Raw genomic sequence first — 8,088 nt, 5'->3', positions numbered from 1 at the left:
GAAGGGAGCCCAGGTCCACCTCATCCATGTGTATTCAATAAGGATGTGCTCATTTAGACACTCATGCATTTCAAAGCTTTACACAATAAATAATCAGGGGTATGCATAAATATCTTCCACCTTTGCTCTGTCCACAATATAAACCCTTTGAAAATGCCAGGCCAGCTAAGCGTTCTTGTGCACATGAGAAGGCTTCAAATGCTTTTAAAAAAAAACAAAAAAGCTATTCAAAAATTTGATCTGGCTGAAAATTTGGACTAGTCTCCCGTCACTCAAAGGGCCTTGGCTCCCTAGGGGCTCTATAACTTCCTTTCAGCTCAGCCATAAAATCTCACCCTTCCTTCCTTCCAAGTCAGTTCTTCACTCACCACTTCTTCCAAGTCCCTCCTGCTTACCTGGACTCCCCACTCAGAGACTCGACGTGTTCCCAGAAATCCAAACTGAGAGCCAATAAGGCAAAACCACGTGGCTCGTCCCAACTGTGCATGGACTGCTCCGGTGGTTTGATCTGTCCTTGGAGGAAAACGCTGAAGGGGCAGACGAAGCCTCGGAGGACTGGACAGCTGAACTTGGCTGGACGGAGTGAGCAGAGGTGGCCTGTGCTGAAGTCCCCGGGGTCTCCTCCTTCTCAGCCTAAATTCCTACCGCTGCTCTTCGGTTAAGTGCTAAACCCTTCCTGACTCCTTTCACGAGAATATCAGAATTATTTTCCACTTAGGCCACAATTATTCCTTTTCAACTCCTCCACTGCATACAGCAGGTCCCAAAAGACACTGACATTATATGCATTCTCTCTATTTTTTTTAATGACTTAAAAATGTTTAGACTACTTTTTGTCAAAGTTTTCCAGGGTCCCCAAAGCTCCACCTTCTGCCATCTTAGTATTTCTGAAAAGCTGTGTTTACTCACCAGGAAGCCGAGGTCTCGACTGGCTTCCTCCGGACCCCAGGGTAGATACTCGCCGAAGGAGACTTGACTTTCCTCACCTCCAAGCGCAGTGACTCATGGTATGCAGTCTTCAGCTTCCTGAAGGCCTTCAGGCCCCTTCCTCCTTGACAGACTTTCCAGCGTCCGTAAAAATAGCTGAGGACACGAAGGGGCCTTCCTTCCAGCGTGAAAAGATGAGAAAGAGTAAACAAGAGGAAACACATGGGGAAGAAATATCTTCTCTGGTATTTTTTAAATTGAGCTATTTCTTATACACAGTAAAGTACACAAACCTTAAGTGTACAGCTCAATGAAATTTTACAAATGGAACACCTGTGTAATCACCACGCAGATCAGGTGACCAAGGTACAGAACATTTCGATCGCCCCAGAATGTTGCCTCACACCTGTCCAATACCACTCCTCAGAAGTAGCCGCCATTTTGACGCCTGTCATTCATAGATAAGTTATACCTGTTCTTGACTTTCATAGAAATGGAATCACAGAGTATATACTTTTTGTGTGTTTTGCTTCATTTGTTTACGCAATTCTTCTTGAGTCATTCCATTTATTGCGTATATCAGTAGTTTGTATTTTTGGTCTTGATGCAAGGTATTCCATTAAATGATATTTTGCTGTTTGTTTATTTCACTCTAGGAATATTTTCAATTGACCCATAGTTGCATTTACTCATCTTGTCTTCTGCTGCATCCATTCTGCTGTTAAATCCATCTACTGAGTTCTTAATTTCTCATGCTGCATTTTTGTTTCATTTTTAGAATCCCCATTTGACTATTTTTTAAAAGATCCCAGTTCTCTGGTGAAATTCTCCACACTTCCCTCTACTTTCTTGAATTAATTAGAGCTGTTTTAAAGTCCTTGTCTGCTCATCCTAAAATCTTAAGGGAAACTACATTTTATGTGGTCTCCATTACACAAGTTTCAGTGGAGCTTCCAGCTCAAAGCAACAAAGTTCTAACCTGAAACGGCTGAGCATCAGTGCCAAGAGAAGTTCCAACAGGTCATGCTGGTTCCTTTACAAATGACCTATGGGTTCCTTTAGAGGCTAAAAGACCCACCACGTTCCTTAAATAAACCAATTCTTGTCAGGTTACTGCGCAGGCTAGATTATGTTTGAGAACATCCTGACTGAGGTCATCCCAGGGCTCCCGGGAGGCTGTTTGAAAATGAAATGGGCTATAGTTTAGCTTCAGAGGGTCAGAAAACATCAAACTCAAAATACTTCATTGTGCCGGCGACCACTCTCCTCGCTCCAGTCCAACTCTTCACCCAGAGCTTTCGAGTTTTCAGATTCTCTGTCCTTTCAGCAAATGCTTGCAGTAGCAATACTCCCTACCGGGTTCAAATCTTTCACTTAGTTTTGGATGTGATTCATAGGTTTTGGTTTTCTAAAATAGAAAAGCATAATCGTTATAAGACAAGAATATTCTTGAAATAAAGCTTTTATTATGTTGCTCCCTTGGTCCAAAGTATTCAATATCTCCTTACTATCCATCCTGGCATCCACAGACCTCTCTTTAGATTTGTATTTAATTAACATCCTGCACAAACCAACTGCTCCAACTAGGCAAGCGTCACCCTAAAACATTCCCAGTTTCCTGCGATGGTTTATGCTGTCCCCATACATCCCCACCCTCCAGTCAGAAGTGCTTCCTCTGTTTATCGCCTGTAAAACTCTTTATCCATAGGTTCATTCATCTCTGAAATCTTAGCAACTAACATCCTGATCGGTACATAGTAGGCATTCTAAATATGAAATCTCTACTGTTATTTTGGGATATATTAACAACTTCACCTTATTCTCTACTGAAGATGACTCTAAGATCTCAAGCTCTGAATTTCTCTCCCCTTGATCACTAGGTAATCAGGGAATCACATCTTAGATGGAAGTTACGTCTAAAGCCAGTTCAAATTCCAAACATTGAAAATTGCTAAATTTTCCCTTGAAAAATCCTGCAAGTCACCCATAAAAAAAGAATGTTGATCATCTTTAGACTATGCCTTCTTTCAGTAAAGTCCAACGTAGCCGAAACAGCCAGCTTTTCCTGACATTGGACTAAATGGTTGTTTTTCAGCTGGGAAACATATGAGATACTTGGCTTGTGTTCAGAAGCCATGCTGTAGGAAAAACATATTTTAGTTTGTTTTTTATGTGTTGGTTTTGTCTCCTTCCCTCAGGATGCAGAGTTGATTTCCCAGAAAGTAAATGTTCAGATGGTGAACTCTGCTGTGGTTACTCACTCTCCACCACTCCCCCTCTGCCTCCCTCCTCTGAACCTGCTCTTCAGCATCACGGGGACCTTGGACCTACTTCTCAGTTGATTGGCTCCACCTCTGCTTTTCTTGTCTTTCCTTGAAACCTTTTCAACAGTCCTACCACTTCCCTCCTATGGCATCCCATTTTATCAAACTTTAAACCTGTGTTTTCATTGATTTTCATCAATATTGTAATTTCTTCCTTCTTAGAACTTCCACAGCCCTTCTGCAGGTCCGTGCTATGGTACTGGACATCTTTATTTTGGTCAAGTTGCAAATCACAGACTAGACTGCAAGTGTGTTGTGCACAGGAAGCATATCCTATCCATGCCCTGTGCCCCTCACAGCACCTAGCACAGCGTCCTCAACACACTAAGTGTTCTACAGTGGTTGTGGAATGAAAGTGAACGAACGACCTGTTAGGAAGCATATATTGTGGATTCAGGGTGGAGCTCCTGGAAGTGCACATAAAGATGCAGAAATTGATTGAGAGCTGAGTTTTCTGTGCATAAGGAGTTAAAGCCTTGAAAGTGGAAATGAAGGGAGTGACATATATGGGAGATACTGAAAGGAAAATCTTTGAGGTTGGAAACTCGGTGCGAAAGACGGCTCCAAGGTTTATAACCTGGGGGACTAAGAGATTGAATTTACCATCTACAGAGCAGGAGGTATTTTTCCAAGGGGAAGATGAAGACCTGTGAGTTAACAAGTTGCGTCTGAGAGGATGACAGGACAGCCAAGTGAAAATGTCCGGCAGGAAGTTGGAAATGTGATTGCAGTGCTCAGGAGAGGAATCTCGACCTGAGCTGTGGCTACAGGAATCCCCTATTGAAAGTAAAGTGGATGAGACTCCGAGAGAGAGTGGACAGGAATGCCATTGACAAAGGCTTATCCTTGGGACACTGTTGGGACACACATACACCATAACCAGGGTATAGACCACCAGCCACATGTAGCTTTTAAAATTAAAGTTAAATAAAATTTCAAAGTCACACCAGCCACATCTCAAGTGCTCCATCACCACATGTGGCTAGTAGATTTCACATTGAATAGCACAGATATATAACATTTCTGTCTTTGCAGAAACTTCTAATAGACGGCCCTGGTCTAGACTGAAGGAAAAAGAACTACAATTGAAATCAGAATTGTTGCACCATCCCAGGGATGGAGTAGGGTTGGTTTGCTAAACGTTAGTGTCTCTGCTATTTGCAGCAACAACTTATTTTAAAAATATGAACTTTTTTATTATGTAAGTAATAGATGGCTCAATATAGAAAAATATAGAAAAGTTGGAAAGCATGAAGAGAAAACTTAAAATCTGCCCCTTCTTACTTACCCAGCTCTAACCATTGTTAACATTTTTGAGTAAATCTTTCCAATCTGGTCTTTTTAAAGTATTTACATTTAAATAATAACAGAAATCATATTTTGTTTACGAAATAGTTACAAAATAGTAAACGAAATCACATTTTGTTTACAAAATAGTTTACAATTTTGTAAACCTCCTTATTCACCTGAAAGTATATCATAAACATTTTCCCAGTAATTAGCCCGTGTCTGATCTAGATAAATTCCTAAAAGTGTAAGTGCTGGGTCATTAACATTTTGAAACTCTTTTTTTTTTTTTTTAAAGATTTTATTTTTTTCCTTTTTCTCCCCAAAGTCCCCCAGTACGTAGTTGTATATTCTTCGTTGTGGGTCCTTCTAGTTGTGGCATGTGGGACGCTGCCTCAGCGTGGTTTGATGAGCAGTGCCATGTCCGCGCCCAGGATTCGAACCAACGAAACACTGGGCCGCCTGCAGCGGAGCGCGCGAACTTAACCACTCGGCCACGGGGCCAGCCCCTGAAGCTCTTTTTCAAAGAAAACAATCCAATAGAAAGTTTCATCAATTTTCACTCCCGCCGGTAAACATATGAAAATTCTGGTCATCCTGTGCCCTTTCCTAACTTTACCCAAGGTAATGTAATTGCTTTTCATTTCTTCCGGTCTGAAATATATCACTTGCTTTAAATATCTGTGTGTTTACTGGTCAATTCTCTTTATTTTATGAATTTTTTGCTCATGCGCTTAACTATTTTACTATCTGCCTATTATTTATAAAACTGTGCTTCATATATGAAGTATTTATTAGCTATATCTACCTGTCTCTAGCTCTATAGATGCATCTAAATCTGTAGCTATATATTTCTTTAGAGATAGATATACAGATATTTCCTAAATATGTTTCTTAGCTTGCTTCTGATGTGGAGAAATTTTAAAATTTGTATACAATCAAATATTTGTCCTCTCCTATTATAGTTCTTTCTTTGCTTATTCTATTAGACTTCCCCAGATACTAGTCACAATATTTTCTTCTAGTTCTTTTATTAGTTCAATTTTTAGAAAGTTATTTTGACATCTACGTTGTTATTTGCTATCCAGTCCATCTCAGCATGTTTTTGAAGATGAGTTAGAGAAACGTCATATTAAAACATTATTTAGCCCTTATTTGCCCAAGTAGTCTTCTTAGCACATATCTAAAGCTCCTCTAAGGAGTAACTCATATGCAAACCAAAGCAGGTCTGAAATTTGAGTTTGTTGACTGATAAGGAGGCTATTGACTAAGGATTAGAGGAGATTATAAAAAAGAAAAATTACAAGAAGTAGAACATGGAAGCAATAAGGATTACTGCAGTACTTAATTAGCACTTTCTTCCAATATTCTCTGTACTGAATGAGAAAATCTTATATACCCCTTCCCTCTGCTAAGCCTCTTTACCTTTCTCCTATGGGGCATCGCAAAAAGTAAGACCCAATATGGCCTCTGGTACCCTCCAAGGATGAGCGAAGAGTGAAGACAGCGAGTGGACCAAAGAAGGTCTGGTGAGGAACCATTAATGGGCTCAGCCTTCTGATTCTGGAATGAGAAAAGACACAATGCTAACACTCCCCACTTCCGAGTCTGACCAAGTTAAGGAAGAGGACATACGCTGCATGCTCACTCACAGTGCCCCTTCCTGGCATCCCTGTCTCTGATCGCCCTTGGAAAATCAAAGACCAGAGTCTCCCAAACAGCCATGTAGAAGGAGCTCAAGCTCAGCTCTAAAACTGATCCTTTTGAGCCCAGCTTTCCGTGACTGGAGTTTTGTGTCACACCTTTGGTTGGACAACTGTTTTGTACTACAAATACAACTCAGAGATTATTTTAGTACAATGTGTTTGTATCTTATGTTAATAAATAACCCTATACTTCTGGAAAGATTTTCACACATATGTATGTAGAGGCTTCTGAACTAGATGTCCAAAACCCTGAAGTTGGGGTGATTCAGTTATTGCCAGAGGGGACTAGAGGAGAGCACGTCATTCTTGTTCCCTGACTCAAGTCCTTTCACCATCTAGGCCTCAGTTTCCCCATCTACACAGGGCTATGCCTCTGTGTATTCTCCCTTCCCTTCACCGACATCCGTCATTATTGCCACTTGGTTTGAAGAAGATCACACCTCCTAAGAGCACAGACAGGTAAACCCAAACCATGCCATGCGACATCTGCTGTAATGGGAGGACAGCTCCCCCGCAGCGGGAGGACGGCCTGAGTCTGTGTCAGGGTCTGGGGAGGGCAACACAGAGGTGGTGGTGTTTGGGAGGAAGCCTTGAAGATTGACCAAATATACTTCATGGGACACCACATATGGAAACAACCAATTCCTGGGTTCCATGTAAAATAAGGAACTGGTTAATTATTGCATTTTCCACTTTCAGACTGTATTCATGTGTGGTGGAGGCAGGTCCAGGGAATGAGGACATGAACAGTCAAGGAAAATAACTTGCTCTGTTATAGACGGGTGATATATCCAACTTACTGTATTTTTTAAGACTCAGATGCGGAGATCATTATAAACAAAGGAGATGGGTGAATGGGTAGATGACACATAAATAATTCTCACGTCACATGAAACTTGCTTAAGTAACTAGTTCAAAACAGTTCTTACATCCTGAGAAAGGCTTAATCAATCCATTAAGAAAAGCTTTAAGTAAGTTCTTCAGTGAGTGCAAACCCTGGACTCGGTAGGGGTTTTTTAGGAAATGTACATTTACGTCATTTATCTTTGTTGAAGTAAATGAGTGCATGTTTCAATATGGGCGCCTGTGGAGTTCTGACTCGAAGGACGGTGGGGCTGTTATGGGAGACCCCACCATGGTCTTGTTGTAAGTATCTCACGTAAGGCAAAAACCTAGTGAGGAGATGAAAAGCTTCTTTAGAACTGAGCTGAAAGCTCAAGAACTTAAAAATTATAACACAACACTACACTCTCACATCTTAAAGCTAACAGTAACTCCAAGATTGAGTTACTCTTACCCGAAAGAATTTTCTACAGCATTTGTGTTTAAACAAAACACTCTGCTATCTCCATCTTCCCCCCACCCACCCGCTCCCCAATGGATGGACGATGGATGGATGGATCATAGATTCGATGACAGATAGACAGGTGATAAATAGATTAGACAGGTGAGAGAGAAAGGGAGATGAAACCCAGTTCCTCTCTCATCCCCCATCCCGTATCTTTGAGTGAAAGCACCTATTTGTTGTCTCATGTGTCCTGGATGCCGAAATGGTTGCTGGTTCAGAGTGCTTCCACTTACCTTCCCTTTGGGTCCAGGAAGTACCTTCAGTCTAAACAAGGAAAAGAAAAGACCTGAAAGAACTTGTTTTCTAAGGAAACAGGACAGTGTCCTGGGGACATGGCTCCTGTCAGTTCTGGGGACTCCTTTTCTCTCAGGATCCCAAGGGCAAGACCTGTCCAGATTGTGGCAAACCTGTCTTCCCTCCTCTCTCCCTCAGCCAAAGCACACCCTCCCTGAGCTGGTGGCAAAGAACTCCTTCAGGGTGTGGCATTGGGAGGGCA

At 41.5% G+C, this 8,088-nt stretch overlaps 1 long non-coding RNA gene across 1 annotated transcript; it reads right to left on the bottom strand.

Annotated features, from left to right (window-relative positions):
- Positions 1-357: 357 nt before the first annotated feature.
- Positions 358-7,588, bottom strand: LOC139073961 (uncharacterized). Its single transcript, XR_011523191.1, has 3 exons — positions 5,964-7,588; positions 910-2,335; positions 358-573 (listed from the first exon to the last, which is right to left on the bottom strand). It is a non-coding gene; the product is annotated as an uncharacterized lncRNA (long non-coding RNA).
- Between the last annotated feature and the right edge of the window lie 500 nt (positions 7,589-8,088).

This window comes from Equus przewalskii, chromosome 10 (genome assembly GCF_037783145.1).
Source record: "Equus przewalskii isolate Varuska chromosome 10, EquPr2, whole genome shotgun sequence".
Taxonomy (NCBI): Eukaryota; Metazoa; Chordata; class Mammalia; order Perissodactyla; family Equidae; genus Equus; species Equus przewalskii.
Note: the sequence above shows the minus strand (reverse complement) of the source record. Positions and strands in the feature narration are given on the sequence as shown.